This window comes from Acipenser ruthenus, chromosome 7 (genome assembly GCF_902713425.1).
Source record: "Acipenser ruthenus chromosome 7, fAciRut3.2 maternal haplotype, whole genome shotgun sequence".
NCBI classification, from domain to species: Eukaryota; Metazoa; Chordata; class Actinopteri; order Acipenseriformes; family Acipenseridae; genus Acipenser; species Acipenser ruthenus.
This window is the reverse complement of record NC_081195.1, coordinates 63,029,268-63,050,061: the sequence shown is the minus strand read 5'-3', so window position 1 is coordinate 63,050,061 and position 20,794 is coordinate 63,029,268. Positions and strand designations below refer to the sequence as shown.

The 20,794-nt window shown below is 40.5% G+C and overlaps 1 protein-coding gene across 22 annotated transcripts in view; it reads left to right on the top strand.

The window, feature by feature from the left end:
* The first annotated feature begins 691 nt into the window (after positions 1–691).
* Positions 692–20,794, top strand: part of LOC117415753 (protein-methionine sulfoxide oxidase mical3a-like) — a 103,813-nt gene continuing 83,710 nt past the window's right edge. For 11 of the 22 annotated variants that reach the window (XM_059027549.1, XM_059027547.1, XM_059027548.1 and 8 more), the window contains exons 1-2: positions 694–859; positions 20,293–20,509. The gene's annotated coding sequence lies outside the window, so the exon portion shown is untranslated. Of the gene's footprint in view, positions 860–20,292; positions 20,510–20,794 lie in introns of all 22 variants that reach the window. The other 11 variants (XM_059027536.1, XM_034922184.2, XM_034922185.2 and 8 more) reach the window with 3 other exon arrangements.

Below are 20,794 nucleotides of genomic sequence, written 5' to 3'. Positions count from 1 at the left end.
TGTACTCCTTACTGGAAATTTGCCTTCACTGTTTAACTTGCTTCAATATAGGCTGCTATTAATGTCATGTAAATACGATTTTGGCCAATTTAAGACCCCACCCCTCCCACCCTGCAATTAAACCCTCGGTCCAATCCCCCCTCCCTTCCCACCCCCTGAATGTTATTTCTTTGGATTTGACTGAGAATTGTGTGCTAGAGTGGTAACACAGAACCACTCTGGAAATGCAAAAAAAGTAAACGTTTTAAAATGTGACTAGCAGCATTTTAAACCATTTCCTTGTGGCTTTCCCACAGCAGCTGTACCAAGTGCCGTTATGGCAAATCTGCATTGATCTCACTACAGTATATCTCTAGGTACACTACAGCACATACTGAGATCCACAGGCTTCAAAAGGGCTGCTTATGCTCAGTAAAAGATTGTGCCGTCCAGGGCTTACTACTTGTTTTTTGTTTAACTGGCCTACACTTTAAGCATCATTGTGTCAGCAGGCAGAGGGGTAAATCTGCTGTATTTTTGCCCAGCAGTCAGGGGGTTAATCTGGTTTATGGGAGAGAAAGAGAAAGGGCCTGGCTGCTGGAGCCAAAGCAAGCATGTTGTGGGGGAGGAGCCTCGGATTGCTAGGCAGATCTTTTTGCTGACCTTGGAGAGAGAGAGAGAGAGAGAGAGAGAGAGAGAGAGAGAGAGAGAGAGAGAGAGAGGAAGTGTAGGAGCTCTAGTGCTGCGTACCAATGGTGTTATTTAACCATCAGCAATGGAATAGAAGGGGGAGCAATATCTTGCAACTGTCACCAAACACCTACAGTTCATGGTCCTAAACAACCATAAAGGGAAATACACAACAATCAACTGAGTAACTGTAAGTACCAGCCTGTATGCATTTATTGTCTGAGAATGCTGTGCATTTGCGTAACGCTTTACATGTTTATTCTGGGATTGATAATAGCATCATGCCTTGTGCATTATACTGCATGGAGGCATGCTTGGTCTGCTTGTTTAATAAAGGCAGTACTGAACCAAACAAAGATAAAGCCTCCTAATGTGCTGTTTTTGCTAAGGATATATGAATGTGCAGCTGGAATTTCAGTTATGTACAGTACAGTAAAGGGTGAACAAGCTGCCATTTGTTTATGTTATGCTCAAGTGGAAATATTTTATTGCACTGTGGTGAACAGATGATAATAAGATATGTAAACAGTCTTTGGCAGAAGGATGCATAATATAACCTATGCACCCATTCATCTACCCATTATAACAGTCAGATTACATTTATTGCAATTTGGCTATAATCACAGGGCTGCAGTATTGAATATAAGATTAAACCTTGTACTATGATGGAATAATGTCATACGTTGCATTTCTAAGAAGTGTTGTGGTCCAAATCTGATTTGTAAATATGCATCTGTACATTTGTGTAAATGGAAATGCGTGTTCATGGAAGCTCAAGATGGTCTGCTTTCCTGTATGCAGCATTCTAACTGATCTCACAGATCTGCAAAGGCTTTCTAAAATGCTCTTGTGGTTTACAATCCTGATATTTCTAAGATATGTAAGGCTTTTTATATGTGTTCTTATTAATGTGTTTGTTGAACTAGGTTCATATTTTAATTTGGTTGGGAAACATCAGCCTCCTGCAATAAATACATAACTGTTTATGGTTCAGTCATCGGTGGAGCCATTTTACCTGGTACGAGGATCAGTCTTTGAGATTTTTAAGGTAGGCACTTTGAATGTTCATTTGGTCTCAGTAAGCAAGTCAATTTTAAGATATTTCTCTGGCCTTTGTTTGGATATGCTCTATAAAGTCAAAATATAGTCCTTAATGTATTGTAGGACTTCCCAAAATGTCTTTCCGCAATAGTGAAATACAGTGGACGTGGAGATAGATTGGGGAACTGGGATTCCCATGGTTCCTATAACCCAACTTTCTGTCATGGCCTATACTTAGCTCAAAAGCTTTTGCTGCCCATACAAGCTGAATGGAGGATGCAAAGTCTCCCTAACAGAGCTGTATGGGTGCATAAAGCCCCACTATTGGCTTCAAGTCTTGTGAGCTGTAATTTAAAAACTGCAACCCCAAAAATTAGTGTATATAAAATAGTGGAAGGCTGGTTATTTTGAAAGGGGTATCATTATTACAGTGACTTTATTAAGCTGCTGTGCAGTGACTTTCACGCTTCACAGGGTGTTTTGCTAAGGTTTCTGAACTCATCCCAAACATTACATCTCTCTGTGCCATAACATTCTGGCATCACCGTCTTGGAATGTCCTGCTTTCTGCATCTTCAGTAAGAAAAATGGTTTCCTTTCAAGTAAAGAAAAAATACTCTTTCAGAACTCACTGTACCTCAGGCACAGTCTTCTAAAAAGCTGTTGATTGTCATAACCTTGATTTGCATGACATAACACACGTTACATTTGTGAGGTATTTGCATTGACTGTCATAAAGTATTCATTTACTGTTCTGCACACCACATGGGCATGAATCACCACAGCAATAAAATGGGACTGAACGAAAAAATCCTAAATATACAAAGACAGTTTTATTATTATTAGTAATTCTTGTTCACATGAAAACCCCAAACCCTCAGTACAAGCTGTATGTAGGTATTAGCTCATAGTTTTAGTTGTATACCAGTATCAATGTTCAGTCCTGAAATATAACTAGAATACCTATAGTATCTGTAGTAACACTATAATAATCAGTGTATACACAATTAAGCACTGCTGTAGTGCTATAAACAAGAGGCCAACCATTATCACTACCCCACATGTCCTATGTGGGGATGGAAATAACTCCATTGCAGAGCACTTTAATCCATTACACATTTTACCTGGAGCTTAATAAGACACACTTCAGTTTGTAATCATATTACACTGTGACTAATCAAGCTCACAGTAAAAAACAAAAACAAAAACAGGAATGACTCTTGAGTCCTCTTGTAAGCTGACAGAGTCTTACTTTCATCCCTTCTTACAGTTTCTACCTGTCAGGTGTCTGTGTTACGAAGCATTTTCTCTTGCCATATCTGTGAACTCTAATGAGTAATGAGTTAACCACCCTGTGTATAAGTATACGCGTATGCAGCTCATTGTTTATACAATGTGAAAATCTGAAACGCTCTATCTGTGTTTCAGTCAGCATTTTCAACTGTCATCAGGGAAGTGAATGTTTTCCCTTGGTCTTTGATTGTGGCGTAGTTTTCACAACCTGGTCATGAAGACATACAGAGTGTACACTTAGATCTTTCTCTTGATAAAGACTTGCTATGTTGTTCTATTGGTGAATACCGCCTGGCAACTTGCACTGCATTCTTATCCTTGCAGTCACAGGCATCTAGCAATCTAACTGAGGACAAGTCAGAAGAGGTGTATCAAAATATGTCCTTGTAAGGCTAAAAACTAGGACGCAACCCTATCAGACACAGATAATCCTTCAATTTTTTTTAAATTTTTTTTTTGTCAGAGTAGAACCCCTTATAAAAGTTAGCATGTGTTTCCAGGTTCTGCTGATACAATGGAATAATGTAACAGCAGCGGCTGGTTACCGGGGGGGATATTAACACACAGCCAGCATTAGTAAACACGAAGGTGCTGGCCAAGTGTTGTCATTCCCTAAGTGATGCTGCTTGATTATTTCATGCGGGTTTAAGAACGACAGATGCTGAAAGCTTGGGTTGATTTGTAACACGTATGAAACTTTAGTAACAAAACCAAGGTGTGCTGTGTTTAAACTAAACCACAGCACATAAATCACGTCTAATTCAACTGTGATGCAAGTTTCTTCTGGTGCTGTAGTATAACTGCATGGCTATAATAACGTGTTTAGTTTGTATAACTGTGTGGTTATATTGCATGGTGTGGATTAGCTTTGTGGTGTTGCTGTGTAATAAATGAATGACTATCTGTGCCTCGATTGGCTGAAAGGATCTTGAGTAATGTATTATACAGTGTAATTCACCATAAGCCTACAGTATAAGAGAACTGAGCTGTTGGGACCTTTCAAGTGGGAATGGCAGTTCATAGAGAGGAATTTGAGTAGGCTGGAGTCAAATGGGACTGTGAATAAGCTGAAGAATCGATTTTATTCAGTCTGGATTGTGAAGATGGACTTATTAAGAATTAAATGTCAGTAGTGTCCGTTACTCATTACAACAAATCACTCACCCAAAGCTATAGGAATCCATCCCTAACTCCAAACAGTCAGAAACCATACATTCTCAGATAAAACACGCTTTTGCTTTCACTGTAAGGCGTTATCTCTAGAGTACAGTTGAATTGTTTGTGCTTGACACATGTAAACAGGGCCTCAAACACACTTAGCTGAGGGCCTATTGTTTTGTAAAAGACAGAAAGTGAAGATATGGAGGAAGGGGATGTTGGTTTCAAGGAGAGTTACACTACAGGGTTTTATTTATATGGTGAGGGGCTGTCACTTCTCCGGAACTTCAAAACTCTATTTAAAGGATTACTAGATATCAAATACCATTAAATACATTACAGTGGGCCCTCTTCACAAGATCTGTTTGAAGGAATGTTTTGTGAAGTACTGTTTTGTAAAGCCCCTGAATGAATATCAATTCATGAAACCTTCATCTGCTTCAGAGAGGGTTCATTAGTTTATTATTATATTTTTCACTGTTTAACTTTGTTCAGTCTTGCCTTATGTTTTGTATCATATAACCCCCTGTATGTTCTGTCTATTGATTGGTGGGTTATTATTTTTGTGTGTCAGTTTGAGTTTGCTCAGGGCAGTTTCAGCTCTATACTGTTAATTTAAAGCCAGGAGCTGACATCAGTGCTATATCAACACTAAATTAAAATATCTCTTCACTGGTTTGCATCCTTTCATTCTGTGGCCTGATTCTGCTGGTGACGTCTGTCTTCTATCCAGCAGGAGCTGTCTCCAGTTATCATGACCACAGCTATCCTCTTTGCAGGCAGACAGTCTGCCCTATTGTCCTCGATTTACAGCAAAATACACGTGTCTTGAACTTGCCACGGATGTGCAAGAAAGACATAGTACAATACCTGGATCTTCATCATCAACCCACACTCCCCTGCTTTGATTGTTTGAGAAGGGAATTGCAGAGTAAGACATAATTCCAATACTTTGAGAGAAGGCTAGATTGAGTTTGTATTGGCTAAAATCTTCCTGTACTGTGGGTTGAAGAAGCATAATGCATTTATAGAATCTTTATATATATATATATATATATATATATATATATATATATATATATATGAATTTACTTCTCTGTTTTTCATTTCTGTCCTTTTACCCTATATTAGCAAATGTTTCTTTCAGGCAATATTCTGCTTTGTTGTTTGTTTGATTTACTTGCTAATGTAATATGCCCCATAAGTTGTTTCCTGACTTCTCTGGTAAAATGCAGCTGTGGGAAAACCAGAAGCCAGTTATAGGCTTCTTTATTTTATTTATTTTAGATTTGTTGGCTGAAAACAGAGTTTGTTGATGTAGGGTTTAGAGCTCTGTTTAGAGCACAATTAAACAAATCGGTGCTGTGCTGTACAGAGAATGGACAGAGTCTCTAGGATCAAGCAAGCTCACACTGATAGATATATGAATTGCTTACTGTACTTTGTGTTTTTCAACGTAAGGAGTTAAACCATCCTGAGCTGAGCTTTCAGATCCTTGAAGGTACCTTGAAGATTTCAGCTGAGTCCGAAGCGTGCAGAAACTGGGAAGGATCATCTGTTTCCTTCAGCTCCGTCTCCCTGACTTCTCAGCTCTAGATTAATCCACATTCATGGCTGAGTACCAGCAGTGAAAAGGATTACAAGAGTAATGTTGTGTGCATCTGTCTATCAGGGAATAGTGAATGCAGAGAAGGGCCTTTGCTAAAGCGGGTTAAATGACACACCTTTTCGGCTTACCTGGACACACACCTTTAGCTAAACCAGTAACTAAAATCAATGACAAATATTTCGACTATAAGTTTTTCTCAATGTCTTCAAACCAGTGGTGTGCAATATGAACTCACTGTGTACACCCTAATAAAAGTTTTACCATAGTAAAAGCGTAGCACAGTGTAATAAAACATAATGAAAGCATGGTAAAGCATAGGTCAGCAATGTAAAGAATAGCAAGATATGGTAAAGCATGTTAATAAACATGGCAAACCACAGTAAACAATGGTAAATGTATAGTATAGCTATGGGAAAAGCATGGTAAATCTACAAAAATACCGTGGCAAACTTTTATAAGGACAGTGGCACTAAAAATTATTTAAAAATGTCTTCAAGCAGTGTGTGATAGCATAATTATTTTGGTACCAAATATAATTATTTACAGAGCTATTGTATTGTATTTTTGTACCAAATCCCTGGTTTTATGGTGTGTTTTTAAGGGAGGGTATGTATAGCAGAATAAAATATAAAAAGATATCAGCAAAGAAAATCCTCTCCAAAGCTTTAAGGGAACAGGATTTATAGATGGCCATGATCTTGTGCTGTAGTAAGCTGCACAGTGATTATGCGTATTATTAAATTGGCTTGGTCATGACAGTGTCAATAAGATGCAGGGTTACCATGGCGAGCTATAGAATATCAGTAGTGCAGGGTGTTGTTTTGGAGAGATACATGACCATTCATTAATTCAGTCATTAATGCATAGGAAGTACTGGATACACAAGTTCCTGCCACTCGTGTGGCTTCTATTAGCAGCCTATCAAAGCCTGTCGAATCAGCTTTTGTTGCCCCATTGTGGATACAGTTCACTTGTTACTGGGAGATAAGCATTATGGTATACATTTCAGGAGCGCAACATATCCAGTTTGTCCAACCCATCTATATTTCTTCTCCCCTTGGGAACAGCTTATCCAGTTGTGATTAAACTTGGTTAGGCCATTCCCTAGCACAGGAAACACAAGACTGTGTGTAAAAGGGCTGTCCTGCACATAACTGATTAATATATAATGCAAATAGCTACCCTATATATAAAAGCTGCATCTCCCTGTCGCAAGACAGTTTCAGTCACAACGGATGAAATACTGAAAAACTCCAATCAGGACTGAATCGGCTGTATTGCTAATACTTTTATTCAAACTTGGCTGTTTTTGCACATTTGAAATCGATTTACTGTAGAGTACATTTGAAGTGGCCAATTAAATCTGCAAAGATTATCCATCTGTTCTTTCGTATTAACTTGTAGTAGCTTTAACAATAGGTATTCAAGTTGTTTTCATCTGTTGAGAATCTTCTGGTTCTTTGTAGATACTGTAGTTCAAAAACAGTGAAACGTTGGCGATGCTTCTGGATAACCAATCACTGTATGTGTTCAGATTCCCTCCAATGGCCTGGCTGCAATCAGATTCTCAGATAAGTGAGAACAGTAATAATACAACCAGTAAGAAGATGGATTGGTGCAATATAAATGTTATGCACAGGGTTCCCCTCCCACCTGAGGTGGGGTATGTTTTTGCATTGCTGAGGCTTGGCATAGAGAGACTATTGCTGATACAGTACTGCAGACAGTCTCAGTTGCTGGTGTCTATCAGACAGAGCAAAGCAGAATTTACCCATTGGAATCAGTCATCATAGTCATACTGGTGCTAGTGTAATAACACACCAGACAGGGTATAACTTTACAAGCGTAGTATGCAGGGTCATCTGTAACATCAACAACAAAATGTGCAGACCATTACACTCCCACACACAGGCTTGGTTTAGGCTGTCTTCTATTTTTAACATACTGTAGTTAAAATGCAATACAGACTGCATAGGCTACTGTATATATAACGACGTTTTTGCTAATGCCTCCACCAAAGGTAATTGTAGCTACACACCATGCTCTTTTGAAACCTGCTTGCCACTACGTCATTCTGTGAGCTGAATTAGGCATTTGTCTGCAGAAGCAGAAAGTATAAAACTCATCATGAATGTCAGTTTTAGTAAAAACAGACATTTTAAGAGGGTTGCCTATCTTTAGCAGTATAGGTGTTTCTTGACAAATGTTATGTTATATAACTTTACAACAAAATATGACCACTGTATACAGGAGCTGATGTTTTCAACATGGTCTTCTGAGGTAACAGGCTTTTTGAATATGTAAAAAGTATTAATTTTAAAATTAAATTGGGCACAACACATTTAAAAAGTGAATACCAGAGATCTAGAATTGGAATGTGTTCCTGCGTTGTACTGTCAATGGTGCAAAGCTTTTCTATGATGCCTAGTAGATGTGATGAATGTCTAAACAAATTCTAATTACTGCAACTGCTCTTGTTTTACATTCCAAGAAAAGCATGAAATATAATTTGCTGTGAATAGTTTTATATCTGGCTTTGTTTCAGCATTACAGAACCCCCTCCTTCTCCTCCCTGGTGGAGTCAGGCCGAACACTGAATTTGCAATGTGCTTGTTTAAGTGCCCTGCACTGTGCTAAGAAACTCAACAGCGAATTCAAATTGCAAGGGTTGCCGCAAAAGTGCCGTAAAGCAGAAGTATTGAGTGTTATATATGTGTGATGTATTTAGAAAAGACAAATATCCAGAAAAGTGAACATTTCACTTTGGTTTTAAATTACCGGTATGTAGAAGTGTTTTGGCTCGAAGTGGATCAGAGAGCTTTGACAAAGCCCAAGTGGGTTAAGATCAACAAGGGCCCTCCTCAGAAGTTGTAGGTTAATCCTGCTGTTAAAACAAAACTTAGCTGTTTAGATCATTTTCTAAGTAAACCACTTCATAGAATTTTTCCAAAAGAATGTTAATAACAGAATATGTTACATGACCCACAGCTGTCCAACCATCGCATGTACAGGTAGTGGACAAAAAATGGAAACACCAATGTAAAGTCACTTAATAGGGCGTTGGGCCACTATGGTATCCCGCTCTGTGGAGTTCCCGGCAGACCATTTTTGATGAAACTGGCTGCTCGCACCCCAGGTTGAAATTTGCAGTCAATTGATCTGCAGTTGCTTGCCTGTTTTGCCTTGCACTTCGAATTAATGCACGGATATCACGATCCTGGAGTATGCGCTTCAGCCCACTTTTTCCCTTTGCTGATGATGTCTTTCCCTCAGAGTTCAATGCCGACATCACCTTAGACACCATTGCTCGTGAAACATCAGCAAGTTGAGCTGTCTTGGTCACTGAAGCTCCTGCCAAATGCGCCCCAACAATCACCCCTATTTCAAAGTCACTGAGGTCTCCTGTTGCAGCCATGCTAGCCATAATTATAGGCAACCAGGCCTGTCCAGGATTTTTATAGATGACCCTAAACATGCTGGGATGTTATTTGCTTAATTAACGCACGAGCCGCACCTGTGTGGAAGCCCTTGCTTTCAATATATTTGGTGTCCCTCATTTACCCAGGTGTTTCCATTTTTTTGTCCACTACCTGTACTGTGTAGAGGGCAGAGTGACATGTAACTACTTCAGATCTGTTGAAGTTTACAGCATTCATTAAAATAAGTTATTCATTTTAGTCATGTATGATTGAAGTCAGTTAGATGAATATTTTAAAGTCCAGTTTCATATTTGCACTACCCCTTTCCTGTTTTTAATACTGATTATTTGCTAGATTGTTATACTTTTCATTTAGGATTCGCAGATTTAAAATTCAGCTCTATAGAGTTGTCTTTGCTTCCTGGTACCAAACCAATTACTGTGCAGTCAATTGCTGTCTAATTTCTGTGCAGCTCCAAACAGAGATACCCAGAACTGAAGTTAATAAAGTAAAGAACCAAAATATTTTTTTTTTACTGTAGTGGCCGTTGCTCTTGATAATGTTCATCACATTTCAGCCTTTTGGAACCATGTCTTTGCATAAATGCAAGGTTAATTGGTTCACTTATAAAGCTTTGTAAAACAGAAAATGTATCTTCATCCCAGACTACAGAGAAGCAGAGTACTAGACTCCTTAAATAGATTATGTGTCAAGTTTGAATTACTTCACAGCACTCCCACATGATTGATACCTAAACCATATTTTGCAGAGGTTGAGTGAGCGAGGAAAAGCCTTAATGCCCTTACACAACGTTTGATTATGTTTTGAATACTTAAGGGAAGGAATGATATGCTTTCTTTCCATTACAAAATCAAAATGCATTTAAATGTATTGTGTGTTTTTTTGTGTGGTGTTTTTTTTTTACAAACCTTTCTATCTGAGTAAAATGTTATCAGAACAGATAGATATTTCAAGTTAATTATTTTACATCTGATTTCTAAGCTACTTCCAACGACTGTATTTTATATATCGTGGTCATTATGTTAAAGAGAATTGAAGTAAATATCATTAGATCTGTCATTAGTATCTGTAAAGCTCCACATCACTTTGTGTGCCATGTGGTGATTTATGAAATCCTCCTATGACATCACAATTTGCATGAAATCCTCCTATGACATCACAATTTGCAATAAATCCAGAGAATTCATTTTTGCCATGAAAGCTACACTTTTTCTAAAGGAAAATTACAACTAGTAGACAGCGTGGTTCTGGGGAAACAGTACAACTGCAGTAGTTTATGCAAAGATTAGTTGTAATTAACAAGGAAGGCTCTGAGAAAGACAATATATTTGCATAATTGTGTTAATAATTTTGGTTTAAGAGAATGTACAACCTATTCTTGAAGACTTGTAGTGTACAACTTATTATTGAATCAAAAGCATTACAACTGTAGTTGTGTTGCAGTTTAATTTTGCTTCCACAAACTCCAGAAGTCTAGTGAAGGCCTGGTTGAATCTGGCCCAAGCTGCATGTGATAGAACTTAGAGATATGATGTGGTCGATTGACCGAAGTGCTAATTTTAACATATTTCTGGTTGAAGTTGTGCAGAGCTGTTGGAGAGTTTAAGACTGTGGCAATGATCTGTGTCTCCATACTGATACATCTGGAATACTGGCTATTTCAGCCGAGAATGCAAACTTCTGTTCTCATTTATGATAAAAGTGAGGGTTAACACCCCTTCATATATCCATATGTCATTTGGGAGCTACGCTGTAAAAATCCAGCAGGGTTTTAGGTCTTGGGACTGCCAAGGACCCTAGAGGTATTTGGTTGCAAATGTACAATCTAGTATGAAATTCTTATAAGAAATATATTTTTAGCAACCTACACAAAGCCTACAGTTCTATTGTGAATTAGCTCCAATTTAGATTTTCCCTTATAAAATAAACCAAACAATGAGTGTGTGTGCGTGCGTGCGTGCAAGTGTGCATGTGTGCGTGTGCGTGTGTGTGCGTGTGTGTGTGTGTGTGCGCGTGTGCGCGTGTTTTTGTGTGTGTGTGTGTGCGTGCGTGCGTGTGCGTGTGTGCGTGTGTGTGCGTGCGTGTGTGTGTGTGTATGTTACAATATAATTGGATAATTGGTAGAATGACTGATTCCTTTTAAGAATAAATACCGCAAAAGCTTTTGCACTGTGTTAACTCCCGGCCTTTGCATGACAAAAGCATTTTACAAATATGTCTACCCATGCTGCTTTCACACAATCAATGATCCTAACCTCATGTCCGACATGTGATTACCTAATGTGCCTTTGATGAGTTTCGGGTGCTTTTAGCTCTTTTACTTGCATGTGGACTCATCTATATCCAGAAGTTTTGTATTGGGCATTGGCTGAATCTCTCAGTAACAGTGTGGAAGTCAGAAGACTTGCGATTTTGTGACTTAAAGTAAGTATTTATATGCTTGGCCTTGGTGCCAATTGTAAGAAACCACTTTGCCAAGTATGTTGTGAAAATAAAGCCTTACCACATTATTCCACACACAACACTGTTCTCTGTATCTGTGTGAAGCCTGCAAATATTGCTCCCACTTTGTATTATGGTACAATTATCTTGTTTGTTTTTACACTGTTTATTTGAAAAAAGTGATGTGCCATGTTTTAAAGGAGAAAGAAGTATGTAAGTCCAGTGAAACCAGGAAGAGTGCATGCCCACAACTGATTTAGCTAAAAAAAAGCAAAAAACTTTTCTTAACGCTGTAGTTTTGGGACTTTCTTGCAGTGCATAAAGTAAATAAAATACACATTGCCTAATTACTTTAGTTTCAAATAAACTGTGTGGGATTGTTTGTAAGAGGTACAGTATGGAGCATAGTATATTAGCACTTCAACCCCAGTTACTGTTACTTAAAAACCCCACAGCTTCATCTAGACCTAGCTAATAGTCTTCCCTTTTTTCACTTTGTCAGTTTTCTTTGTAATTTAAATGCTCTCTTTGTACTGCTGTGATATCATGTGTCCAAACATTTGCACAGCTGCACACCAAGTGTGTCCCTTTCTTCTGGTTTATCACTGAGGTGTCATGCAGTACAGCCTAGTGGACCAGTGTGGAGCGTTGGGGTATTGCCAGAAGGGTAAACTAACTTGTGCTGTAAATTTGACCTATTTTGAGTTTCTATGACTATGAGGATATCAGTGCTTCTCAAAATTTTTTATAGTTTGAAAGCTTTAATTTTTCAGAATGTCTGCTATTCAGGTGCTTTCTGAAAAATCAGTCTAGTAGTAAAAGTGGTCCTTTTTGTATAACTGATAACTGATAAATAATAAACCCTTGCAGAACCATGAGCAGAATATTGTATAGTGGTCTGTGGCAATGCGCCCCGCCCCTGTGTGCAATTGTGTGTTATGTGTTGTATGTTGCGTGTGTAAATGTTGGTGTATAGTCATTGGTACACGGGATATAAACGGGTCTGTGTTTCACGTGTATTTAAAAAGTGTATATTTGTATTTAGGCACGGGATTGCACATCACGCACGTGCATTTAAAATATAATGTGTGGCACGGGGTTGCACGTAATGAATTCACGTGCTGGGATTCAAGTGAATAATTAATTAGTAATTGAATCCCAGCACGTGAATTCATTACGTGCAACCCCGTGCCACACATTATATTTTAAATGCACGTGCGTGATGTGCAATCCCGTGCCTAAATACAAATATACACTTTTTAAATACACGTGAAACACAGACCCGTTTATATCCCGTGTACCAATGACTATACACCAACATTTACACACGCAACATACAACACATAACACACAATTGCACACAGGGGCGGGGCACATTGCCACATATACCCCCCCTTGTGCGCAGCACACATGGCCTCAACGGCCACCTCCCCCCTTAAAAACCCAGGAGTCCAGGACAAAGTCTCGGGCTGGGAAGGGAGGCTCCAGTGGGCCCATGGCTGGCCATGCTGTCAGCACCCCTGCCGGTAGTGGCACGGCTGACAGCCTGTTGGTCCCGTCCTGCAGCGAAAAAGCTGCGGGGGCAGGTGGTCCCCCGACCTCCCCCTTCTTCGTAGCCGGCAGCTCCCTCCTGTGGGGCTCCGGCCACAAGAACTCCTGCAGCGAAACTGCTGCTGGGGAAAGTGGTCTCCAGACCTCGTCCCCCTTCTTTGTAGCCGGTAGCTCCCTTTGGTGGGGCTCCGACCACAGTACTGCCGGCAGCGAAGAAGCTGCAGTGGGAGCAGGTCTCCGGACCTCCCCCACGATCTCCGGCAGCGAAACTGCTGCAGTGGGAGCAGGTCTCCTGACCTCCCCCACGATCTCCGGCAGCGAAACTGCTGCTGGGGTTGGTGGTCTCCAGACCTCCTCCCCCTTCTTCGTGGCCGGCAGCTCCCCTTTCTGGGGCTCCGGCCACCGTACTCCCTGCGGAGGTACGGGCAGCAGAGGCAGCTCCTGCTCCTCTGCTCCGGGCGGTGGCGGAGGCAGAGGCAGCTCCAGCCCCTCTGCTCCTGGCGGTGGTGGAGGCAGAGGCAGCTCCAGCTCCTCTGCTCCTGGCGGTGGTGGAGGCAGAGGTAGCTCCAGCTCCTCTGCTCCTGGCAGTGGTGGAGGCAGAGGCAGCTCCAGCTCCTCTGCTCCTGGCGGTGGTGGAGGCAGAGGCAGCTCCAGCTCCTCTGCTCCTGGCGGTGGTGGAACCAGCAGGTATTCACCCTCTGCTGGTGGAGGTGGGAGGGGCCAGCAGTCCTCCCACTGCGGTGGAGGTGGAACCAGCAGGTATTCACCCTCTGCTGGTGGAGGTGGGAGGGGTAGGCAGTCCTCCCACTGCGGTGGAGGTGGAACCAGCAGGCATTCACCCTCTGCTGGTGGAGGTGGGACCAGCAGGTATTCACCCTCTGCTGGCAGCTTGGGTCCTAGGGCTGTGGAAGCCCCGACTTCCCTCTCTTCGGGCTGTGGACGCACCGACTCCTCCCTTTTGGGCTGTGGACGCCCCGACTCCTCCCTGTTGGGCTGTGGACGCATCGACTCCTCCCTGTTGGGCTGTGGACGCACCGACTCCTCCCTGTTGGGCTGTGGACGCACCGACTCCTCCCTTTTGGGCTGTGGACGTTCGGGCTCCCCCCACTCAGGCGTAGGACGTTCGGGCTCCTCCCACTCAGGCGTAGGACGTTCGGGCTCCTCCCACTCAGGCGTAGGACGTTCAGGCTCCTCCCGCTTGGGCTGTGGACGCTCAGGCTCCTCCCGCTTGGGCTGTGGAGGCAAAACCAGCAGGCATTCTTCCTCTGCTGGTGGAGACGGGGACAGCAGGCATTCTTCCTCTGCTGGTGGGACTGCTACCTGGGCTGCTGTTCCACTTATAATTGCCTCCAGGTAGCTGAGGACCAAACCCACACCTTCCTCCCAGGTGCTTACGGTCTGCTCCCTTGCATAAGCCTCCCATCGTTCCCTATCCATAAACTGCAGGAACTGGACGACTACTGGTATAGACTGGGCCTCCAGCCCAGCATTTTCCAGCATCCAGTCCCGCACTTTGATGGCGTCTTCTGACATTTTTTTATTTTATTTTATATATTTTTTTTTAAATCCAAAACTGCGGTTCCTGCTCTGGCCTGAGTCCTGGAGGCGCTGTCGATCCCACGCAGGACACCACGTGTCACAAAGACGGCCGGAGTGGGTGGCGTCAGACCAGAAACAGGAACACAAACGACAGAGAGATGGGGTTTTGGTGAGGCTGAACGCGTGATCGCGTTCAGCATTTAATAAACAGAACAGAAAATAAAAGGTTGGAACAGACAAAAACACTGGACACGGCACTACACGCCAAAATAAATAGACAAACAAAACGGACTACACAGACAAACGGTGCACGGAGACAAACAAACACGGTGAGTGAAAACACGTTAACTACTACTTTTACTTTTACTTTTACTTTTACTATTATTATTATTATTATTTCACCTCCGTCTCCAATCCCGTTCTCCACTCACCGAACACCTAACCCCGACTGCAAGAAACGTGCGTCTATTTATACTGTTTGTGCTGGGATTCAATTACTAATTAATTATTCACTTGAATCCCAGCACGTGAATTCATTACGTGCAACCCCGTGCCACACATTATATTTTAAATGCACGTGCGTGATGTGCAATCCCGTGCCTAAATACAAATATACACTTTTTAAATACACGTGAAACACAGACCCGTTTATATCCCGTGTACCAATGACTATACACCAACATTTACACACGCAACATACAACACATAACACACAATTGCATACAGGGGCGGGGCACATTGCCACATGGTCCTAATACAGTATCTAGTAGGTAGTGCCGATATGGTACCATGGCATAAAGAATAGGCTGACCAGATGACTGTTTGGGAACTGCATAGAGCCAGGAAGAGCCAGTTTCTATGACAACTGCTCCCCAGTGTTTGAGCTGTGAGGGTGGTATGACACTTCGGAACAACAGACTGTGGTAGATCTTGAACTGTTAAGAAATTGACCATCTTAATTCTAGATGTACAATATATATTATCCCCAGTCTTGTGGAAGCCTCCCAGTGTTTTGTAGAATTTATTTTTAAAATGATAACATTGGCCTAAGAGATCATTCATGGCCTAGTTTCACTGTCCAAATACTATGTTTTCTTTGAATATTTAATGGCACTTGCATTACAGTTATTTAATATTGTGGTTATTGTTATAAAAACAAAAAGAAAACATATGACCAGGGTTAAACTGTAATGGTTCTTCCTTAGGGGTAAAACATGCACATATAGCAGCAACAATGGTATGAGACATTGATAGAATTATATCACCAAGTGGTAATATTTGCATAATATTTGACATAACAGTAATAACACAATGGTATTGTGGCAGAAATATAATGAGTTCTGGTTGTAAATTTCCCTCTCGACCTGTTAGGGCGCTAATTAGCGAAAGGGAAAGGCTTTGGATGGGTTGGCCTGACAGTTCATTCCCTGGGTCGGGAAGTCGGTCAGCCTGGAAGAAGGCGAGACTCCATTGCAGGACCGTATTGCCCCAGAAAGTAAACGAGGTAGCAGCTGCAGGCAATAGAGTCAGCTGCAATCGTTTACCAAGGGGTCATGCATGATCGCATAAAGGGGCCGGAGAATTGTAAATCTTTTCCTTCGCTTTGGTTTTGAAATAGACCCGGAAGGACCCGTGCACTGTGTATAATAGAGTAGCGTGACTGAGTGTTTGTTTGTTTGTCTTGTCTATAATTGTTACTTGTGTGTTTATAGATGGCTAACACGTTCCTGAGCTGTCGCTAAGAGCCAGCACTGAACCCGGAACAGCACTGCACTATTTGTCACTCTTTAAACTGTATCACCCACCACGAGCACTACAGCACGCACCCAGTACTGGTGACCGTGGTTGTATATTGTGGGAGAGATACTGTGTTTATTGTTTAGGGCTGCAATCCCTGTTACTGTTCTCCGTGTTTTACGCATCGCTGTGTATAACCAGGGTTTATTATTTGGTCACCAGACCTGGATTATAACAAAAATAAAACAACTATTTTTTCCATACCAGATTACAAATCTCTGTCTGTTTATTCCTGCACTGCATCACCTCTGCACCTGTTCATAATCAGCAACCCTTTACCACAGGTATCGATTAATACCATGCCACTTATAATACTGGTGCTGAAATGAATTGGGTAGCGATTGCTGGTAATGATGGGGTCTTCAAATTGTACTCCTAGTTTTCTATATACTTTTAACTTACTGTATATACAGTATACCTGATACTGGCTGTTTAAAATTTAGAGAACAAATAGAAACACATTAACCAGATCATGCAAACAAGCTCCCTTGTCTGTCTTCCACGCTTGAATGAAAGAACAAGGTAGACTCTAGAGCCTGGATCAATAGCAGCCAGTTACAACTGACAGACAAATCTGCTGTGCTTGGCTACATCCTTAGACATGCCCTTGGAGAGCCACATTGGAATTGGCCTACAAAGCAACTGCAGGCCACATTCCCTCCTGAACTCATCTGAGCACTTAAGCATAGATAAAGGAAGCTATTTTTAGGGCCAATCCTGAGTTCAGTGTCATTCTTTTGAAGAGTCGTGACCTTGGAACTCCTGAGCACATAGTAACTGTTCCACACATACTATTCCAAAAAGTATGTTTCTTGATCTCTCTGTTGAATCAAGACATGGAAGTGAACAAATGTAAGCAGAGCAAATGAGCACGTCTAACCTTGCACCAGTACTGTGACATCCAAGATTACTGTATTGATTTTTAAACCATGTTATCAAAGTGCATGCCAGGATTGTGTAAGTTAAGACAGCTTAATGTAATGTATCTAATCAAAAGCCAGGTGTCTAAGACTAAATGCATCTGTTTACCGCATACAAAATCTGATTTTGCAAACTTATCTATGTGAAATAAAGCAAGAGCCTTAAATAAACAATGTGTCTTGCTTCCTGCAAAACGTGTCTACTAAAGTGTTCAATACCATTTGCAACTTAGAATGAACAAACTCCATATGCTGACGCACTGTTACTGAAGCGGTGACGACAAGGACTGGTGATAGCTGCTGTTCTGTATTTAGTCATAGTGGAAATCATGGATACGGAAAGCCATAAATTAACAAAGGCTTACAATCCATTTCCTTACTTCTTACAAGCACTAACACTAGCGTTAGCATTAACAAAGGCTTACAATCCATTCCCTTACCTCTTACAAGCACTAACACTAGCGTTAGCAGTTATGATTACCCCCCTCACTCCCTTTATCCTTGTGTTAAATAACTTTTGGGTCTTTGCTTGTTTATTATACTTTTTTGGGTGTAGGCAGAGGCATACTTGTTAATATTGATTGTCTATTTATTTCAGATATGAAATTTAAGCAAAGAGGAATGAATTCAGATAATTTTGATGTGTGGTTCTTGTAGTCAGGGCGTGGTTACCCAATTTAACAGAAAACATCCTCCTCTGCAATGTATCCAGTAAGATATTGCCAATGATGAGTGAGTTATGGGACACCCTGAGTTTAAACTTACTCCAATGATCAGAGCCTGTGAACTATAGCAAGGCTACCAGGATGCAGCAGCTTATCTATATGTCCAGGAATAATATAAAAAGGAATATGAAGAACTAAAAGATTATCAATGCAGTAAAAAGTGAACCAGCAATAATTTTAATAAAGCCAATAATAGTTAAGAAATGTATTATAAAGAAATGTGTATTGTTTTTTTTGTTCGAATGCCTTTTAATATTCTTTAAACAAGTCATTTGGCTGGGGATTTAGATGGCATTTGGATGTGGCTGCTGAAGATATCCTTGGCTGTAGGGATTGTGCAACACACACCAGCCCTGAGCTGTGCTGACACAATGATGGCCCTCTGTGTGTGTGCTCCATGGCCCATGAAATATCCCTGATAAGCTTGCTGATGCAAAGTGTCACGCTCATCATTGACTATTGGTTTTATTCGCTGGCTTAATGGAAGAGGGAGTGGTAGGCAATATTATAAATCAGTAGTGAGGATTCCCCCAGACAATGTCCTATGCCTGAGAGAGAGAGAGAGAGAGAGAGAGAGAGAGAGAGGGAGGGAGGGAGAGGTGGTAACAAACTGACAAACAAACAAATTATTATTATTTGTTTATTTAGCAGACGCCTTTATCCAAGGTGACTTACAGAGACTTGAACAGTATTGTACTGACACATAGCAAAGCATTTGATGATAATATTTGGTCATTTTAATGACAGGTGGAGGAAAATAAAGGTACCTAAAGGCAAATAAAGTAATAAACATCCCCTCTAAATAAACTTGTGTCTTTTATAAGACAGTCATTACTTATTGTTTTTTGTTGTTATAATACAGTAGTTTTACTGACGGTCCTGTACAAGTAGCCTTGACACAGATTTACATTTGTCAATGAATTCTCATGTTTTTCTGGAATCTGCAGTTTTCTAGATATCACCATGTTCACACTTCTGATATTATTATTATTTGTTTATTTAGCAGACGCCTTTATACAAGGCAACTTACAGAGACTAGGGTGTGTGAACTATGCATCAGCTGCAGAGTCTCTTACAGTTACATCTCACCCGAAAGACAAAGCACAAGGAGGTTAAGTGACTTGCTCAGGGTCACACAATGCGTCAGTGGCTAAGGTGGGATTTGAACCAGGGACCTCCTAGTTACAAACCCTTTTCTTTAACCACTGGACTACACAACCTCCTGATATAAGTCTGTGAATGTGTTGAAGTCATAAAGACATGTACTCCAGGCTGCATAACAGGCTGAATTATTCAATAAATGTCTGTCACACTGAAAATGCAGTTGTATGTAAAAAAAATTTTTTTTTTTTTGTATTGTAAAAAAATAAGTGTTTTTTAATTTTTAATTTAAAAAAAAAAAAAAATTATAGATTGCTGGGAATGTCAAAGTGAAAAAATAAATAGATCAAGGGAACCATGACTTCCGCATATGATGTTGCTACCAGTACCTTAAGATCTGTAGTAGGTTAAGAAATTGTTCATAATGTAATTATGACATTTAAAACAAGATTATTACAGTACTTTGCTATAGTAGGCCATGTGTATATGGTTTACACCTTGTGCTAACACAACGTTATTTATGCTGTAGATCAGGGCCACCACAATCCAGCAATATTTTGAATTCTAATCCAATATTCCTGACATTATATATCATTAAATATACGACATCCTGCTCTATTTTAATTATTTAAACAATGGCAGATCTTCATAGTGCCACTCTGAATGAATCTGCTTGAGGAACTGAGATTGTATTGAGTTTGGTAGTATTTAGACCCTTATAATATAGCTGCATTTGTGACTTGCACAGGTCCACTCATTAAAAAAAAAGAAAAGATGACCTTTAGAATTCTAGAAGGCTGTTACCCACACAAATAAGGTATTTGTTCAATAATACCCTAATAGGCATTTTCCATAACTCAACTCAATTATTTCTCATATGGTATATAATTGATTTCTCCATTTTGCTTGTTTTGTAGTGAGAAGAGATATCCTTTGTTTCCGTGGTGCCTCCAAACCGCATAATACTGAAGATGCTCTTTGTTGTGTTTTTTTGTTTTTTTTTTGCAGGCTGACAGCTTTGTTTTGGGGTGTGTGGATGATGTCATTGCCAAGAGGGGCCTGGCTTGTTTGTCTACCTCACACTTAATTACCAAATCACATGCAAATCCATCCTGGTAACCATGACAACTCATGCAGGTCCAGGCTCCATCCTGCTGAGGTAAAGAGCAAGAGGAGAGATCCAGTTACAAGGACACATGATACTCCTGTAAGATATCTGCTCTTTGTAAGTAACTGTCAGTCTTTAATATGATATTGTCTTTGTTATATGCATGGGCTGTGAAATCAATAATGTAAAATGCATATTTTATTACAAGAAATACATAACGTATTTGTTCTGTAGTCATTGTATTAATCTAAAATGCTATTAATTTTAATTTAAACAAAAAGAATGTGATTTATGCAGCATTTGATCTAAAACCGTAATTATGAACTATAAAAAAAATATTGTAATAGTGAGTGTAAACAAAGCAGCCTTACACAATTATTTTATAATGTGTCCCTTTTATAA